The following is a 19,807-nucleotide window of genomic DNA, read 5'->3' as shown; positions in this document are numbered from 1 at the left end:
CTGCCTTCTGAATAGGAAGATGTAGGTAACACCAGACTGCAGATGAGCTGCATACAGGGCTGGACTGGGACAGAAAATTGGCCCGGGCATTTTGACTAGAGACCGGCCCACCATTATAGGAAAAATCATAAAGCCTTTGAATGAAAATAAACACTGTTGTGACAGTGATGTTCACTGTTTTGATGGTATATATGCATCAATCTATCAATCGTTTGTTGTAAGATTCAGATAATTATTTTTTAAAAGCTAGACATTTTAAATGAGAATAAGAAAGAAAAGTATTTCTTTGTGCCCCCCTCTCCCTGTTAATGCCCTACATGCGCCCTGGCAACACTTTGCTAGACCCGCCCCTGCACAGTTACCAGCTGTCAGCTACCTAAAAAAGGATCCTGGTGTTATTTGTCTCTCAGAAACAGTTCATAACTTCCCTTCAACTCATTCATGTCACCTAAAAGGTAAACCTGTTTCTCCATCACCTGTTCAGCTCTGATGATTCAGTAAGGACATCTCCTGGTTTCATCTTCATGTTTCCCTCTCACCAGATAACCAAACCATATCATGACCAGCAGCTTTACAGCTGTGGCTCCAGCAAACATCAGCTGATACTAGAAATTAATATTAAATAAACTCTAACAATAGCTGATCAAGCTTAAACGTGCTGATGTTGTTTAGCGCGACATCCGCTGGTTTCCTCTTTCGGCGCAAAGTGAGCGATAAACAAACAAGAGAGCCGATCAGCTGATCATTGATCAGTTTTCATGACTGAAGTAGAAACGGGAGAGGGAGGCGGGAGAATGAAAGAAGAAGAGGCAGCTGTGCAGCAAAGACACAGAATAACTCCAGCTTTGTGCCTTTTTCATTGTAGCTGAATTACGGGACAAACTGTTCCTTTTCACCTCAATAAGAAACGCTTAATATTTTCTCTGAATACCAGACGGGACGGTTGGCAACTCTAATAACTTATGAACAAAATAAAGTTCAACATCATTAACTTCATAGCACCCACCCAGCTGTATAGAAACTCTGTCATGCTAGCTAGCACGCAGTACGGAAAAAGTCAGAATAACAAAAATAAACTCCACCTAAACTTGGTTTATATCTGACCCAGAGAGACTGCAGGTCATAACTTCTTACCTGAAGTTCAGTTCACACTTGGACCGTCGGCCGCCTCGGGTCTCTTTTCCTTCTGCGTCCCTTTTCCTTCATCCACCTGCTGCCTCCACCACTTGCTAATGTTACTGAATCTGTGGAAGCTCCGCGATAGCCACCACACGAAGTAACGAGTAACGACCCTATCTAAATCCCAGTAATGAGTAACGCGTTCCTGATTTTGGCATAATAACTAGTTACCGTGCTCGTTACCACAATAATAACGTAGTTACTGTAACGCGTTACTTAATAACGCATTAGTCCCAACACTGTTTATGTTACATATTTAGTTTTGTTATGTTGCTGCCAAGTCATCGATTACTCCTTTGCCTGACTATGCTTGGATCAGCTGTTTGTTGTTGTTTGTAGTGTCACAAACCCATTTGGCAACAGGCGCATTGGAGAGTGCCCTCTGGTGAACAAACTGAGCAACATCCACACTCTTAATGTGGTTGAAGGGTGTTTCTTCGGTCTCTACTTTACTTTTTCATTTCAGTTTTCAGTTTTTATAAATGTGATACTGATATATCAGCTAATAGCTGACATCAGTCGCTATATCACTCGGGCTCTAAATGTATCTTTTAGTTTATTCAGTTTATTATTATTGTCCCCTTTTTAAATTATACAATAAAACAGTGTCCCACTCCTATTCAGAGGGCTCAGATCCCATCCCTGCTCCATACTGACATAGGACCATACCATGTTGTGATTAATTTGCTGCATTGCGCTCCAGGGCAGACATTATACGAAGAGAATTTGGAACAAAGAACTGTTATGTTTACAGCCTTGCAGTTCCTTTGTTTATGGCCTCAGCTGTCACAACAGCAAACAAAGCAGAAGTCCGCCCACAAACAGTTTTTTGGTGGTTGATTACAGAAATAGGAGGGGGAAACTGTTTCTGCCAGACTGCTATGATAAGATTTGGTGCGAGCAAGGTTGCCTCTTCTTCCTTTACTATGTATTCTTTTACAATATCCAAAGTTTGACAAAACTCTAAAGGAAAGTCACAGTGCAAAACATAAAGGTGTATATTTGCAGCTGTAGAGTATGTAACAATAAAAGTCTTGCATCTAAATACATTTAATTATCACCAACAATTAGATACTTAGTACACAAAATCGAAATTTCTCCTTGTTTTAAGTGAAATGCGACATTTATGCGATGTAGCTAAGAAGACTGCAAAGCTACAGGTTTGGGGTTTTTTTACTCTCTGATTATGATCACTGAACTGTTTAGACAATGGAGACAACCACTCAGAGCCAAAGCATTTTAGATAAAGACGTGCCATCAAAATGCTTCACTGACAATCTAAAAATATCGCTGCAGGGGTGGAAATCCACCTGATGCATGATGTATGCGTGTGCCTCTGCATCTAATATCACCTGCCAACAAAAAAACAAACCCACTTACAGCGACTGCAGGTTTAGACACACAGTGTGATTCAAACCGGGTCAAACATGGTAAAACACCGCCTTACTATGTTTTTTCAAACTGCTTTTGCTTTATCTTCCATTGTGATCGTTTTCCTTTGCTGAGCAGTATCGCGCAAGAGTTCTTGCAGGACTGAACAAGAGGAGCACTCCTGTGACAAGCTAATGTGAAGCAAATATAATGATTTGACATGATCACTGCATGGTTTTGCATTCTGACATTAGCTACTTAGCATCTGGATGGATGAGCAACTCAGTGGACAGTCAAACTTTTGACCCGAAAAATGGTCAGATCACTAAACTTCCTCTAGTAGTTGTTGAGATATTTGGTTTTGTCTAATGATGTCTTGTCTTGAGAAGAAGAAAACTCGGAAGGTTAACCAAGGTCACTTTGGGAGGAATATGTCTCCTCTCCTCTCCTCTCCTCTCCTCTCCTCAGCTCTGTAGGTTACCATAGCACCCGGGAGAGAAAAAGTCAACCCACACAGAGTCTCCTACCACTCATTCTCTTCCGCTATCTCTCTCTTTCTCTCTTTCGCTCTCATCCTAGTGCACCATTGTGTCTTTCAGTTTGCTCCTTCACTCTACCACATGTTTCTCTCTCACAGTCCTACCTGCCTCCCGCTGTTCTGATCTCAAGACCATCATTTTGTTGGATTTGTAGTTGTTTTTTTAAATACTATTTGCTCTACTCTAACGGTAAATTCGGCATTACCTGGGTATTTGCGTGCAGGTTTGTATGCTGTAGATGCTCAGTTATGAATATGCAGATATGTTCTGCCCAACGTGACAACTCAGCTTCACTGTCCACCCACACACACAGGATGCCCATGGACACATACACATTCGCAGAGCTCCACGGGGGGAAGAGTGGGCTCTCACTGAGGCTCTCCAGACTCCAGAATTGTTGGCAGTAGCAGGGACAGCACAGGCCACTAACTTGTGTCTTCTCTCGTATTTTTTTTCGTTCTGTCACTAGTCAAGTGTTGCTGTGCTGCTTCTGTACGATGCTAACATTTGCTGGAAATTTGTGTGAATCATAGTCTGAGTTGGTGTTTGCGTGCATTTGATGCTGTTGACAGAGTGAGTCATCTGGGACTTTTCACAGTTATTGCTCAGATAAATTGAACAATTTGGGATTGCCAGCTTGGACGACTATATATGCTTGTAAAGGTGTGCAAGAAAAACTCCCAAACATAATAGAAGTGTTCAAGATATTTCAGAGTTGAAGAAAAAGAGGGAAAAAAGGAGGGACCAGTTTGCTCTGGGAGCCCCTTAACTGGAAAATGCCATCTGTTGTCTGCTCTATCCAGTATTAACTGTATTAAATAATCCATGTGGCCGGATGATCATCAGGATTGTCCCAAGTGCTAATGAATATGGGAATTGTGGAATTTGGCCAGTTACGTAGGTATACTGCAGAGATCCTACAAAGAAAGATTTATGCGTGCATTTCAACCTATAGACTGTATTTAGATGATGAATGTTGTCATTGTAGTGTCACTTATTGGCTTGTTGAAGCCTCCCCTTTAAGTTTATGATTGTCACCCTGCTGGTTGTATGGACCCATATTTATGTCAGGTGCTAACTTATCTGTTAATGTCAGCAAGCTTTGGTTAGCAGGTTGTAAAATCATGTAGACATGCTAACTTCCTCTCTGGGCATTTTATCATGCAAATCTAGCTGATGTTCAGACTCGAGTGGCTGTTCAAGAGACTGCAGTTTTTAGCCTTGCTGCCACTTTGTTACCTTTACCGTTAAAAACCACCGCCAACAAAAGCAGTTACCTACCTAATTTATGCACGCTCATTTTATTTCATCTCATTGTGAGCGGCCATGTTGTGTTTTTCCATTGTTCAGATAATTAACTGTTGTTCAGGAGAAGTGCTCATGTTGTAGTGAGCACTTCTCCTCCACTCACCTCTTTTTCACTCTCCTCTACTGCACGTCATAAACTTTATTGCTTCTCCCTTGCATGGTTTGCGCTTTATTCACATTGTTGTTCATGATCTGTCTCTGCCTCTCTTTTATATTTTCTCTTCTAATTTCCTCTCTCATCCCACTGCTAGTCCCAGCAGATAACTGCCCCCCTCTGACCCTGGTACTGCCAGAGGTTTAATGGGGGTTCTTCCTAGTCTTCTTAGTCATTTCTTAGTCATCTTAGGATCACCGGATCACTCATTTCTGTCTCTTTCGCTAGTACCATAGTGGTGTTCTGTGCTATATAAATATAACAGAACAGAGTGTGTTTAGGTTCCGGTGGCACATCTTGGACTGATGCATGTATAGAAACCGTACATGCTATCACGCTATTACCAAAGTCGTTTAGATCTTTTTGGTGTTTTGGGGAGGGGTGTCATCCTCTGCCAGAAGGATCACCTCAAGTGTTAAAAGTTTCGTGCATGCAGGCATGCACTCATGATAGAGTTGACACATGGCAAAAAACATCCCACCTGCAGTTGAGCGGACCACCTGCATGTCTGTGTGGAAAGTAACAAATCGATTGATGCTGGAAACAGGTTGGAGAAGTTCATTGTTGCAAATTTGTATGTTCACAAGCCACAAGCAACTGACTGCAGAGGTGCATATAATGTTTGATTATTTTAAAGGAGGAGGATTTTGTGTGCGTGTGCATTGCCTGTTACCATGGGGTTTACACTGATCTGTCCTCCTGTCAGAATCCACACTTCCTGTTTTGTGAGCAAGCAGGGGGGAGGGGGGAGTACTGACAGCTGTGTGTGTGCACTTTTGGATGGCTCTTCTCTTTGAGGACCAGTCGGAGTTTTAGAGCTTGGGAGCGGAGACAGCTTGACTCACCCTCACTTTTGGGAATTTCAATAAAGGTTTGTTGGAGTTTTAGGGTTCAGCTTAGAATCAGGTGTAGGTTAGAGTCGCAATCAGGAAATTGATTGATTGACTATTCAAGTTCATAACGGGGCTCGTAAGGGGCTCAGGAATGCATTGTGCCAGTCAAGGTCCTCACAGTGATAGAAATATACAAATATATGTGTGTGTTTGTGTGCTCCGTCGTATGCAGCAGGTGGAGCTCTGGTTCCAGTGCTGGATGTCACACGTAAGCCTGCATCTCTTTGAGTGAACACACTAAGAGAATTTACCCTCAATGAAGTAAAATCCGTTTTTTGGGTAAAGAGGACACGTGTGTTGGTTAAAACAACACAACTGACCTAACATGTTACAAAACAATTGTGCTTGTGTGTAGGAGGGAGGCACTGAGGAACTTACCTGTTTCTCAATTACACAGACTTCAGCAAAACAAACTGTTTTCTCAACATTTTATGAGAAAAGACTCACCTGGAGGTTTAAACCTGAAATTTGCAAGAGAGTCCTGAAACGACAAAATATTAATGTGACATGCTTTTTCATTAGTTGGAGAAACTGGAGCTCCTGGAGAAAGCCTTGCAAGCACAGAGAGAACATGCAACCTCCACACATGGAGCTGCAATGTTACCTCTTGCTGTGAGGAAAAAGTGCTAGCCACTGAACCCCTGCTCTTGTTCTGTGGCCATGTCAGTGTCAAACGGGTCTTCGTGTTATTCACACTGACCGCATGATGTCGAGATCAGGGTTCTGTGTCCTGTTGCTATGTTTCTGAACAGAATTTGGAAACCATCCTTTCTTTTAGTTCAGGCCAGAGTTTAGGAAATGCAAGCATTTGCATATATTGCCACACATTTCTTGCTGCGAAGTTATACTGTTTAATTAACTCTATTTAATTACTGAGATCTAAAGCAATTATGGCAATATGTAAAACTAACAAGCGAAAATTACTCAAGTTATTCATGTTAATATGCGACAATAGGTAGACAGATCGGAGATAGATCAAACTTCCTCTCCACTCTCTCTCCATTATAATCATCTTTTCTGTGCTCTCCTCATTAGTTTCCATGGTAACGGAGTGTTGCTGAGCTGGTCGTCAGGCTGCCCACTCAGCCCGCACGGCTTTCAAATACACACACACATGACACACACACTTATGTAGTACACAAACTCATTCACCTACAGATACTTATACACACACACACACACACACACACATATGTATATATGTATATATATATATATATATATATATATATATATATATATATATATATATATATATATATATATATATATATATGTCAGTGACACAGTTACATATAGAAGAACAAACACTGTGTTACATTCATACTAAGAACACAAATAGTAGATCTTCAGTAATCAAATGCTTGCAGGTATGCAGGTCCCCAACATGCACTCAGACACATACATATTCCAATTAATATGATCTTCAAAAGAAAAGGAATCCAAGAACGCTCACATATACAAAACTTGTGCTGGTGTACTGTGTATCAGTTAGCTAGCCCACTCAGAGCGCTGCAGAGACAAAGACAGAAACAGAAATACCAAAGTAGGTTAGAGCAAAGCATTCTGGGATAGCAGGATACCCCCTGGGCTTCTGCAAGAGGCTCTCTTTCTTTCTCCTTCTTACTGCTTCTAGCTCTGACTGACTCTCTGTTCTTTCCTTTCCTTTTTCTCCCACATGTTTTACTTCTTGCTCTATTTCTTCTCTTTTGCGGTCTTACTTCTCATTCACCTCATTTCTTTGTGTTTCTGCTGTTTGACTTGCTTTTGTCTGTCTTCATGAAGTTGTGCGTGTATGCACGAGTGTGAGATGAACATATCTTAATGACAGAAGTAAAAACAGATGTACTGAGTTGAATAAATATATTTTATCAGGTATTTTTATTACATTTTTGATTGGCTATTATTTCTATGACTGTATTATAGTGAGATTAGTGTTCCACTTTCGACCACTACTCGGAGTCGAGACAAACATATCGCTCTGTGTGATGGAAGGTACAAAGCCGATGCACACATAAGTGTTGAAACTCTAATATTTCATGATTGGGAACTTCCTAAAAACAAAGTTTGCTACTTTCTAATTTTGAGTTATTTTTTTTTAAATAGAAGGATCTACACAAGATGGCAGGGTACACAAGACTGGGCCTCATTTCTTAGAAGTATGATTGTGAAAATCTAATTTGCAAACCTTGTTAAGCTGACAAGGTCGTTCCAAAAAATCTAATTGCTGAAGATGTTTGTAGAAGTAGTCATAATTTACTAGTTTTGGAAGCAGTGAGGGTGTTAACAGGTCAAAAAACGAGCAACTAAAACTGTTAAAACTGTTTAGGCTCTTTTTTATATATGGACACCAACGTTTTTGGTAATTAGTGTGTAATGGACAATGCAAGACAATTAATCTTAGAACTGCAGCACAATACAGTTATTCTGACCAAATGCTTGAATACAAGTCATGAAGAAAAGAACAAGGTTGGCACATAAATCAAAGTTGATTGTTAAAAGCTGATTTCCACATATAAACTTCTATTATAAAGGGCTAATTTTCTGACCCTTTCTTTGGATACTCGGGAACAAGGAGAGCCGAACTGTCATCTGATCACTACGTGGTGGTGAGTTGGATCGGATGGCTGAAAGGCCTGGCACACCCAAAACTACAGTGAGTTTGAGCGGTAGTTAGTGTGTCTGGCAGAGTCCTGGAGATCTTCAACAGCAGTTTCCACACCAGATGGTAAAAAATGACGGTAAAGTGAGCTGTCAAGCTAACAAGGAATCTTTTCTTATTTAGCTTGTGGGACTCTGAAGGCAGCTGACATGTACCAGCAAGCCAAGGAAAGTGCTGATTTGGCAAATGTTGAACAAAAAACCTGGGTATAGTAGGAGTTTGGTGAGGCTGTAAAACAAGGCTTTGGATCAGCCTCAAAGAGATTTTGGCAAACACTCAAGAAGACTGAGGAAGGGGAGTGCTGTTGGTGTTGCGGTTGCTGAGCGCAACTTTGATTTGGCAGGCTGGGTTGTTTGTTCCCCTTTTTAAAAATACGAATTAAAGGGTATGCTGCAGTTTCACACTTGGCACTGCTGGCTAGGTCTGTACAAGAATACTGAAGATGAGGGTCCTCCATGGACAGTCTCAAGACAACGCAGTATTACGCAAAACATGTAACACACAGTACGTCCACTGTGTCTATTTCACACTTTGCCTCCCCAAAGCATGATATGGACACGCATGCAGAAGTTGCAGTAACAGCAGAGATATTTTATTTCAAGCGACATGAAAATAACCACAAGAAAGCGTTTTAAGAGACATTATTATTAACACGTTTATATGTAAATACATATTAGCCACCTAGCTTAACCCTTGTATGGTGTTCGGGTCTGTGAGACCCGTGTTCAGTTTTTTTCAAAAGAAAAATTAAACAATTAATTATTTTTTCACGTGTAAATGTGTTGTGTCTTTCCACTCACTCCACTTGATTATAACTGATTTATTTATAACATTTTATATAAAAGAAAAACGAGAAGCACATTAATTCATAAATGTGATCTAACAAAGGTAAAGGGAAAAAATTAACCATGTTTGCTGTTCATATGTCTTGTAATTGGGATGAAGTAAACATCTGTTGAGTAATTTAACATAAAATTGTTTGATAGTGTTAATTTGGAAAGCCAAAACTCTAGCGGGTCCACCAGACCCATGAACACTGGCTGAGTAACAAAAATACGAACACCACACAAGGGTTAATTGCTGCTCGCATAGAAGGACCCTGGAATGTACTTCAGGCTTTCCTTGGTCACTACAAATTTCTTTGCTTTAAATATGTTATCTCCCCCAACTGGTACTGCAACCTCTGCATGCGTGTCCGTTTTGACGCTTTGGAGAGGCAAATGTGAAATGAACACGGTGGACGGGCGTGTGTATTACATGCTTTGCCCGTGATATCGTTATGGTAATACTCTCGGTGTACCAAACAATATAAGTTCCTGCCACCAGCCACAGGCAGCCATAGGTGTGTAATGTAGCAACGGATGCCTCTTATTTGAGGCATTTCAGATATTTCCTGGTAGCTCAAGGATCGAAGCAGGTTTTAGTCATAAATGCTGACTGCTGTTTGTTGCTGTGTTCACTGAGGTGTATTATGACCTGATGGCTTTTCATAATTTAGTGCGTGTTTTGCTTGTTTCTGTGCATCTTAATAAAGATTCACTCTGAGTCTTATCTTTAAAATCTGTCTCTATTTCCTTCCTAAAATGACCTTGATCTGTTGTATTTGCGATGATGATGATGATCTCTGTTTTTAGATGGGTGTTTTTAAAGTAATTTCTGTGACTAATGAAATGAGTTTGGGCACGCTTTTGGTTCTTAGAAACTTAGACAGGAAAGATGTTTTGCCTAATTAAAGTCGAGTGATGATTCTGTTATTCAACTTTATTTGCCTTCACCACCATTAGCATGTGTCGGCATATATCAACATTTAGCAGGAACTTATTAAAGGGACATAAATCCCACCTGTCACTTCCTGGTAGCACAGCATTCAGAAACAAAAGAAAACATAGTTAACTTTGCACCTTAAATAATCCTGTTGTAAACATTGAATCATCCGTACATTTACAAATTGCACTTCGCCTCTTGGTTCAGTCACTTAATTTCAGTCATTTGGCCCTTTTCTTTCTTTGTTTTAATTAACATATTGCTTGAAAAAAATGAGAGAAGAAAACAAAGTGATGGCCTGAGAGAGAGGAAAGATGGAAAAGGGAGAAAGGAGGAAAAAAGGGGGGGCTGGCAAATCTGTTATGGAAATCCAGAGAGTAGTTGAAGTCTTGCTGGCTTGGTCCCCAGTGTTTGACTGTGCCCACTATAACACTTTGAATTGCAATGAAAGTCTTCAGGGACTTTTTTCTCTGGCTAAAGGAGGCTTAATTGGTACCAGCTTTTATTGTTGTAGGCCATTGATAAACAATACTCCCACCCCCCGGCTATAAAGCAACTCGTCACATTGTTTACTGTATATTTGCAGATGAACCAGGATACTTACACATGTGTGTGTGTGTGTGTGTGTGTGTGTGTGTGTGTGTGTGTGTGTGTGTGTGTGTGTGTGCGTGTGTGTGTGTGCATTAGATGGTCAGTAATGCCAGAAGCTGACAATAAAAGATACCAGGTTCAACTTCAGAGATGAAAGGTACAACTGAGGGTGATGTGAAAAAAGAGCAAAGAAAAGAAGTAAAAGGGTGAAGATGAAGAGGAAAGGTAGTTAAGGAGACAGGAGGTGCCGCAAAGAAGTCAAACAAAAAAAAATATGGGATGAGAGCAGAACAAAAGGAGAGATGAAAGAAGACTAGAAGAAAGAAGAAAGTGGGGGAGGTGGGAAGTGAGGAAAGGAAATGGCAGGTGAGAGAAGGAAAGGCGGAAAGGCACATGCAGAGGAGAGAAGTTTCAGGAAATAAAGACATGAAAGGAAAAGACAAAGTGATGAGGGAGAGAAAAGTGAACAGGAGAAGAAGAAATAGGACATGAAAGGAAATGAAAATACAAATACGTAAAGAAGAAAAAGAGCAACATGGAAGAAATGGGAAGAAAAGATATGAGAGTGGAGGAATCACAGGGAATATGGGAACATTGTGAGTTTCACCGCCTCGGGCAAAACTCTCCATGCATCCCTCCTCACGTGCCTCTTTGCCTACCCTCTTCCTCCTCCTTTTGTCTTCCTCATGTCTCCGCCTTTCTTCACTCCACCTCTTCCCCCAGCTCCCACATGCATGCAGATGATGGCATGTAAGGATTGTTGCCCCTCTGTGTCTCCTCGTCTCATTTTATCAGCACACTAAAGCCACACAGGCCTCACATTTATGTGTGTCAGGGTCTTTATGTAGATCGTGTTGTCATTCGTGCGCGTGGATCCCTTTCTCTGTGTGAGCGTCCCAGAAAAGACCGACCTCGGGGAGTTATGCTCCACTTTCCCTCCTTTATTAATTCACCCTTCGCTCTCACTCTTGTTTGCCAGGCTGGACGGCGTGGAGGGAGAGAGAGAGAGAAGGAGGGCGTAAGAGAAAAAGGCAGGACAAACAGAACAAGTTCAAAGCAGAACCGAGACAGACAGTAAACACTCGCTTATTCGGTTCCCTGGCACTTGTATTTTTAGTAGAGATAAAAACATTAATGCAAGTTGTACTTTGCTTCTGAAAATATGACGCTGAACATTTTCGTTCTTTTAAAAGCAACCCATTTTCACCATCAACAATCGTTACACAAATCCTTGGAAAACTGCAGGTCTTTGTCCAACAGGAGGCAGTGGATTTGTTTTCTTTTTTTTCATTCCACAGATAAGAACAGGGTGAAGCAGCCAACAGACTGTGGGTGGGCAGGGGAGTCAGCACTGGAAAGAAAAAGACTGTATGAGCTTTTCAGTACTGATGGTGAAAACCACTGAATATATAGTTTCCTTCCATTTTTTTTGTCTGTGCACCCATTTGTTCAGTGTAAAATCTCCACTCCAGAGGTTGATGACAGTTTTGCAAATGCTGCCATAGACTGCTGAATTAAAGTTCTCATCCAAAGAAAAAGCTTGGCCCACTGGAGCCAGTTGTACATTCTTTGTTTTGTTTGATAGCCAGGCAAAGCTTGTGGTTTGTTCGGGAAATCAGTTACTAACGAGCCACAACCTGTCTCTTTGTGTTAGCCCTGCAGTTGGCTGGCACCCTGTCCAGAGTGTACCTCACCTCTCAGCCGAGATAGGTCCATTCTCCACATGACCCTGAATGGGATAAGTCATTTAGGAGATGAGATTTGTTGACATCACAAAACATTATTTATATCAAAGCCTCCTTAATGTAAAGTCGGCATTGTAAGACACAGTTGGAAAGCAATCATATAATCCTTGCATTAAGAATGGGCTGAATGGATATCACTGTGGAATAAAAACCAATTAAAAAAAAGTTTTTAAAAAAATCAAGACAAGACAAGGGCTAGCCCATGCTTGTTGCAACATGGAAGTGGCATAAAAGAATGCCAGAAAACACAAAAATTGATCGATTGCATTGATATCCAACCTGAAATCCCAGCATTAAAAACTGCCATGACCCTTAAAATGCTTATTCTTGACACTAGTGGTACATTCAAAAGGAGACTGCTGCTCAAAGAAAGACGAATGATCTGAGAATTTCACATTTCTACTCCTTTTTTGCAATGGTTACATTAATGCCTACTACCACCAGCAGAAATAAAAAATTATATTTGTTAATAATTGAAAGGTTTGATTTTTTTAAAGATTCCATCAAGATGTTTCATGTGAAGGACTTGCAAACTTTATGCAACTGTTTCAGCAAACATCATATATATACTTGAAATGTTATCACAAGCCCCTGAATTCATCACAAAAAACCACTCTGTGCCAAAGAATGACCAAAGCTCTTGCTGGGTGACCATGTATCGCTTAAAGTACCAGCTGATGCAATTTTGCATTACTCTCTTTGCAAGTCAAAAGTATCTGATGCAACCTGTAAGAAGTGTTGCCTTCTACTTTTGTTGCGTTCCGATGCAGACGACACTTCTAATTTTAAAGCAGAGTGCACTTTCTTTGAACTTTAAACTAGCTCTAAGTGCTTAAACTCATGTGATGCTGTTGAACTTCTATTATGCATTAATAAACACGGTAATATAAATGAACCAAAACAACACTATACTGATCACACACTGATCAGTCACACAATGAAGAATGCCGATAATGTGTGACTGATAAAATCAATCATAAAATATTGAGTAGACTGCCATAATAGCTCCAAAACAGCTCTGACCATGGACATTTGATATCTGAGGTTATCATTTGGCCTCCCTGAGATGAGAATCCTGGAGATACACCATTAGATTAGGATTTGAAAGTTGGAGACTTGTACCTCGAGCCATTACTGAGCAGTTTTTTTGCTGTCGAAGGGCACATTGTCCTACAGGGTCAACCAAATGCTGTTGGGGAATGTAGATGTCAGTGTGTGCTTTGTTTACATTATTGTAGGTGATACATTACTTTTAGATAAATGCCAAAAGAAGGCTTGAGTTGAGGCTGATCTGTATACTTGAAATTCAATCAAGTCTCAATGTTATCAAGTCTTTAAGTGATAACATATGAACCATGCTTCTGGGTCCAAACTACTCTGAGTTTATTAAGGCTGTTGTGCTTTTAAGATGTTGTAATGCTTTGTATCTTGTTCTGTTTAATCTGAACAAGCCCCTAAAAAATGCAGTGATCACTGTCGGCCTCTCTGTTTTTTTATTACTACTATTCATTTTAAAGCTCAGTTTTTAAAACATTACGATGTAAATACATGCAGCAGTATATTAATGACTAACCTCATATTCGGATGGATTATCTCAGTTGTTCTCCTGACTGAAGTTTGGTCCGTTTACAGCATCCTGCCATGCGATTGCATTTGTCCCTAACCATCGGGAACTCTCACGTTAACTTTTATCAAGCGGAAAAAAGCAAGTGTTCACCTTCCAGTGTGTGTGTTTATATTATGCTAACAAAGGGGTGTCACTAGGGCCGACCGTGGCTCAGGGGGTTGGGAAGCGCATCTGTAACCGGAAGGTCGCCGGTTCGATCCGCGGCGAGCCCTCTCTGTCCTGGTCGTTGTGTCCTTGGGCAAGACACTTTACCCTGCCGCCTACTGGTGTTGGCCAGAGGGGCCAATGGCGCGATATGGCAGCCTCGCTTCAGTATGGGGCAGACTGACTGCAGCTGTGGCTACAACCGTAGCTTGCCTCCACCAGTGTGTGAATACGAGAGTGAATGAATAGTGGCATTGTAAAGCGCTTTGGGTGCCTTGAAAAGCGCTATATAAATCATTACTAGCACATCACGTAGCACATCATTATATACCAGCTAGTTCAACTTCAGTAATCCTCACTGCTGTTTAGTTTTCTGTTTTCATTTATGTTGGAAGTCCCTCAGTCCCTCATGGTATATTATGTTTAGGTGGAAACTAGCGAGCTAACTTCCTGCTCATTTTCTAACTAACGCCATTAAATTTCATAAATTCTGTTTTCATGGATGCCTGGATTTTAAATATATTGGACCCGGAAACGGCGAATGACATCAGACTTAAAGACCAGATAGTTGGAAATCTTTAAAGATGTTTTTTTTGGTATATATAGCCTCTTAAACTAATATTTGGCATATCTCAGCATAGTATGCAGTGCATACAAAAACAAATCTGAGGAAGCTGATGGAGGTCAAAAGAAGATGTGGCGGGCCTCAAAAACTACAGCAATCTACAGCAGAAAAAAAAGCAAAGATAAAATGGAACGAAAAGGAATCTAACATCCAAAGAAGACCTTTGAATGTCCTTCAAGAATCCTGGACTGTTTCTAAAAACTGCTACAATAAAGCTTGCCTAAGAGAGTTCAAGCTTTGTTGAATAATAAAGATAATCATACCTAATATTGACTTGTTGACTAGTTTTATAGCTGGTATTTCCATATATGTTTGCACATTTCAGTAAATCACTGCACATATTTCCCATTTCCTAGCAAAATGAGGGTGGCTCAAGACTTCGTGCGCATTCATGTAATATTTGATGTGATTTGTGTTTTTCAGTAAGCAGCAAGGAGATATCTGTGTGATTCATGTCAAAAGTTGATTGATTGATTTATTTTTTTATGGATTTATAAGTTTGTACATGGCTATTCATGCTTTATTATTGCCAATGACCAATTTCCTGGGGAAACCTTTAGTTTTGTTGCTTTAAGCATCTGAACCCATCTTAATCTACTGACAGGGGAACTTGTTGAATGACTACTTTGGTACCTGAACTTGGCTAAATTGAAATGTTGATATTGTATGTCTGTTATACCTATCACACAAGATTCCCAAAAAGTTCCAGAGAAGGAGAAAATAATCTGTAGAATAAAGTGAAAAGTTTCACCAGTAATTTAAAAATATTTAGTTGATAATTGAAGCTCTCAAACATCAGCATGCTTTAGACAGTACAGCCACAGTAGTCACAATACAGAAAGGGGAGTACGCCAAATGCAATATAACCCTGCAGAACTGTTTGTATTTGGAGATTTTATTTAAGATGATTGAAAAAGAGAGGACAGTTCTACAGTGAGACTGCATTGTCTCTAGATGGGACGCTACATTTCTGTCAATATACAGTACAGCTGTGTTTGTGTGTGCTGGTATCTGAGCTAACCTACTCTGTCTCTAATTATAATCATACGTTTGACACAGCCTTTGTCTCCAGAACAGACCTCACAATCACTCATTCTTTATTCCCATGGTAACAAGCATCCCCATTATTGGATGTCATTTGCATTACTTGGACAGACAAATTGACCCACAGACAGACTGCCTCTGTTGCTGCTCTCTCATTGGTTAAATGTACTTCACTACCAATGGAAATTTTAATTTTACTTTGCTTAGCAATAATAACAGTTCACTTGTGATAATGAAGTGAGTTTGTACCATATTGAGGGGGCAGTGGCTGAGGCCATGTACCGTAAAATCTTGGTAGAGCACCTCTTTCCCTCAGCCTAAACATGAGTCGGGGATAGATCGTCCACCATGACAGTGACCCAAGACATACCATCAAGCCACCAAATGAGTGGCTAGAGAAGAAGCACATTAAGGTCATGGAGTGGCCTAGCTAGTCTTCAGACATCAGTACTATAGAAAGTCTGCAGAGGAAGCTAAATGGTAAATGGCCTGTATTTATATAGCGCTTTTACCCTAAGGACCCCAAAGCGCTTTACATATCCAGTCATCCACCCATTCACACACTGGTGATGGCAAGCTACATTGCAGCCACAGCCACCCTGGGGCGCACTGACAGAGGCGAGGCTGCCGGACACTGGCGCCACCGGGCCCTCTGGCCACCACCAGTAGGCAATGGGTGAGGTGTCTTACCCAAGGACACAACGACCGAGACTGTCCGAGCCGGGGCTCGAACCGGCAACCTTCCGATTACAAGGCGAACTCCCAACTCTTGAGCCACGATCGCCCCAAGCTAAAGCTTGAAGTTGCCAAGCAGCAGCCAAGAAACCCAAAGGATTTGGGCCAAAAATGGCTCCTGAGACGTGTGCAAACCTAGTGACCACCAACAACAAACAGCTTTACCATGTGCTTACCAACAAGGGTTTATCCACCAAGTTCTAAGTCATGTTTTGCTTGGGGATAAAATACTTATTTCACTCAATGACACGCCAACCAGTTATGACTTTTGTTGATTTTTGCTCTCTCTCCATAAAATTAAGAGACTGTTCATTTCTTTGTGAGTTAGCCAACCTACAAATTCAGCAAACGATCAAATAATTATTTCCCCCACTGTAATCTTCATTAGTTTTGCATTATGGATTTAATGTATCTTTCATGTGACACGTTTTTAAAATATAGCAAGAAAGAGTGTTCAAAATATGTTTGTTTGTGTGGAGCAGTAGAGTCCATGAACTCATGAACGATTTAAATATATAAATTTCGGTAACAGCAGCACAGAAAATCAGAGGCATGTTGTACAATTTGGCTCAAAGTTGAATTTAACTGACATTTGCGATTTTTATGTAAAGCTGGCGATGGAAAGAAGAGACCCTTTGAAAGCTCACGGTCTAATAGCATAATATAAAGCCTGAAAAACAGATGATACGGCAACTTGGACCACAATGACATTCATAGCATTTAGATAAACTATGTTTACATCTATTGTGGCTGGGTAATTGGGGTCTGTATGCTCAATAGCAGAAAGAATATTATATCCTAAGAAGTATGCAAACAGAAGGCTCATGAAAGAAATCAAAAGCTACAGGAGCAGAAAAAAAACATCAGTATTTATAACCCTTCATTTCAGTCTTTACTTAAGACTGCTGTTGTCTTCCATCAGTGCCACAACACTCACTTTGTTATACCAGAGATCTGACAAAACACCATCCCAGCATTGTCACATTGAGATTTTATGCGCAGCCTAAATGATTGTGTTAATGTAGATAAAAGATCCACTATGTTTTTTAAGTGACAACTGAAATAGCATTTTGAGTTAGAGCAAACACAAAGTGTACCATAGATCCGTGTCATTCAGGGGGTTTTAAATAATATATGATATTAAAATTCAGTATATTATTTTATTGAATATAATACATTATTTGTGTTTTTTATTGTAATTGTGGCATTTTTCATACACATATAGAAGAAAATCTTTTCTCTATGTAATACAAAGGTTGCAATGTGGTAAAGAAACAGTTTTACTTTATCATTGTTGGGTTTTTCTTCATTTTTTGTTTTTAATCTACTTTCAGGACTTGAGTATGACAAATGAGATAATACTACATAGGCAAATATTAGCAGCTTGTTATACAAACAAATTGTTATTTAAAACATAAGAACACAGTATATAAATGATGTGTCATGTAAAGATAGTGCATATACTTTTAAATACTGATAAAATAAGCTAACAACAGTTATTATTTTTGTCATTTTTGCTAATTAAATCCAAGATAATGGCTTCAGCTGCTTCTGTCTGCCTAGGTCTGACATTTTTTAAATACTTTTTCAAAAACTTCTAAGAATGTAGGCGCTAAATCTGCAATTTTTTATCATTAATTTAAAACATTGTGTTGTGGTACACATGTCCATCCCTGCTTGATTCATTCTCTCTACAGCGCACACTGGTGCAGGCTTGATAATTTGGTACTATGAGGCGTCCTGGTTTAAATGTGGCCACCTTCATCTGGCCACTGTCATCTTTGACTTTGAGGGTCCAACTGTGGACTCTTGGACTGAAATCTGTTGGAAACTCTTGGTCATATCCAATGACCATATTCTCACATAAAAGCTTTGTCATTTTTTAAAAGATCCAAGTGGTCCTAACATTATTTCTAGGGAGCGATATAAAAATAGCAGCTGAAGGTGATCCTGAAATGAATGAGATGATGACATTGAAGGGGAAATTAGCAAAAGTTAAACTTTAAAGAAAATAACATTTGTATTTGTTGATTCCCCAAACTTTTTGACTGTCATGTTTCAGCCAGGATCCTCTTATTTGTGTGCCCATAGAGCATGAGCATTGCTGTGGTCTGTGGAGAGCATGTTTATTATAGACTTAAATTCAATAAGCAAGCTGATTTCCTGTTGGTCCTCTGATCGTTTGTGTTTGTGTGGGTCAGAATAAGGGGTCATCTACGCTTTATGGGCCAATATGAGCTGTAGTGGAACATATGACCATGACATTAAAATTGTTGTGTTGCCCAACACTGCCCCCAGAGGTTGCATTTGGCAGGTGTAGAGGTATGAACAATTAGCTACTTCACTTCAAAAACCATTTTCTTTTTTTCTGTTCACATAGGAAAACTGTATGAAGACGACACAAGAAGAATCAGCTCTGACAGACGGACAGACGGGGAGCTTAACAAAAACTGAGAAACAGCTCAACAGAACGACAAACACAAACATGTTCAGCAGAGTGTGGTACCCGAAAAGCCTTGTGGAGGCCCAGTGGGTGGAGTTATAAGGAAGCAGAGATGAAGCTGACCAACCACAGGCCATCACCCGGGGATATAAGCTCCACCCACCACTAATATCCAGGGAGACTGATAGACAGACCAACACCTCTTGCAGCGGCACCTGAAACATCATTGGCCCATAGAACAGGTAGGAATTGCATTTGTCAGTGCAGCAGCTTTTCATCTTTGTCCTTGATTGGGTCGGACTGGTCGGAGAGGAGGAGCACACAGGTTGCTTGGGCAACTCTAAAAGAGAAGCAGCCGGTGGATGGCATTTGTTTTGTCACATGAGCCATTGTATTGTCATCAGAACTTTTAAACAAAGACCATGATGTACAGCAACTTCCAGCCAAGTCAAGTTGGAGGCATATCATTATTAAGGTCTATAATCAAGAATGCCTTTATGAATACACATTCAGAGGGTTTACAGGAAAGTGCAAACCACTGGTTACACTCAAGAACATGTAGGCCAGACTACACTTTGCCAGAAAACATCTAAAGCAAGGCTGCCCAGCTTTTCAAAAATTTCTAGACTAATGAAAGAAAGATAAAGTTTGTACCAGAAAGATGGGAAGATAAAAGTACAGAAAAAGGAAGAAACATGATCTGAAGCATACCACATCATCTGTCAAATTTCATGGAGGCAATGTTATGACACAGGCATGTATGCCTGCCAGTGGAAACAGGCCACTAGATTTTAATTGATGATGGTGATAGAAGTAGTAGGATGAACATTAAAGTGCACAGGGCTGTACCCTTTGCTCATATTCAGCCATATGCTTCAAAACTTAATACACTTGCACTTCATAGTCCAACACAAGTTTCTCGGATGAAAAGAAATGAGATAAAACACCTTCCGGTTACTGAAGATAAAACTAAATGCAGAAAG

General features: G+C 40.3%; 1 protein-coding gene across 1 annotated transcript in view; it reads left to right on the top strand.

The window, feature by feature from the left end:
* The window catches only part of lrrc7 (leucine rich repeat containing 7), a 149,192-nt gene that overhangs the window by 9,251 nt on the left and 120,134 nt on the right, over positions 1–19,807 (top strand). Inside the window, exon 2 of the mRNA XM_026148023.1 lies at positions 18,762–19,066. The gene's annotated coding sequence lies outside the window, so the exon portion shown is untranslated. The remainder of the gene's footprint in view (positions 1–18,761; positions 19,067–19,807) is intronic.

The sequence above is a fragment of the Astatotilapia calliptera genome, chromosome 17 (genome assembly GCF_900246225.1).
Source record: "Astatotilapia calliptera chromosome 17, fAstCal1.2, whole genome shotgun sequence".
Classification (NCBI taxonomy): Eukaryota; Metazoa; Chordata; class Actinopteri; order Cichliformes; family Cichlidae; genus Astatotilapia; species Astatotilapia calliptera.
The sequence above is the reverse complement of the archived record's forward strand: the minus strand, read 5'-3'. Positions and strand labels throughout refer to the sequence as shown.